We start from the raw sequence: 1,417 nt of genomic DNA on the forward strand, positions 1-1,417 counted from the left end.
CTATCTCTACGCACGCATGCACACACACATTCACGCACACCCACAAACATATGCACACATTAATTTAAAGAAAAGATACATGTGGATAAGGGAAATAACTACATTTAACCCCTCTAGTTGATTGTTTGACATAAACATTACAATTGCTAAAAACATGATGTTTCTATTGCTAGTTTTGCCTAATTCCTTCTCAATTAACCAACAATGCAAGTCGTTTATATAGATTGATACATTTTAAAACTCATTTATTGAAATCTGAATTATTAAAATGGGTTACAATTAAAATCACATGCGACAATAATTAAAATGGGTTACAATTGATTTCCAAGGGACAAGAATTCATAAGTGATGTAATTGACCAATACAAGTTTAATTTATTTGTTCTAAATGTGAATTATCTTCTACAAAATAAAGTAAATATAGACGAATTTTAGTAAAAAAAATAATCATATTATACATTTGTCATTTTTTCAAAAATAATACGTATTTTCGATTTTATGTTGGTGAACTTTTTTTCCAACAACATCTATTCATAGATATTAACTCCACCTTAATTATTAACTAAATTTGCGCTTAAGTATTAAATCTAAGTGAGAAAAAGCTACACAATATTTACACCAAATCCCATTAAATTTACTATGCTTAAGTGATAGAACAATTGTGATATTACATATTAATTAATCATTTTAAGCTCCAAGACAATATAAAAGAAAATAGATACACTATTAACAAGTGAAATATAGTCCGATTTTAGACTAATTTTACCATTTATGGTAAGCCACATGATTTTTATTTTTTTAATATATAAAAATATACAAATAAATATAAATTGTTTAAGACTAAAAAGAGTGCTTGTAAAAGAATTTATTATTTATATATGATCAACAACTAATCCAATATAATCACACAAATAAAGTTTAACACTATCTCTACACATGCACGCACGAAAAAACACCACCACACGCATGCAGGCACACACACATTAATTCAAAGATAAGATACATGTGGAGCACGGAAAACACATACATTTAGCGCCTCTACTTTATTATTTTACATAGACATTACAATTGCTATAAAATCAATGTTTCTACCGCTAGTTTTATCTAACTTATTTTCAACAAACCAAACTATACAAGTCATTTATATAGATAGATACATACTAAAATTCATTTATTGAAATCTGAATAATAAAAATGGGTTACAATTAACTCGCAAGCAACAAGAATTAAGATGGCTTACAACTAAATAAATCACAACCGACAAGAATTCATAAGTGATGTAATTGACTAATACAAGTTTAATTTATTTGTTCTAAATGTGCATTATCTTATATAAAATCAGCTAAATAAAGGTGAATTTTAGTCCAGAAAATTCATATTATACATTTTTCATTTTTTCATATATATATATATATATA

The sequence above is a fragment of the Solanum pennellii genome, chromosome 1 (assembly GCF_001406875.1).
Source record: "Solanum pennellii chromosome 1, SPENNV200".
NCBI lineage: Eukaryota > Viridiplantae > Streptophyta > Magnoliopsida > Solanales > Solanaceae > Solanum > Solanum pennellii.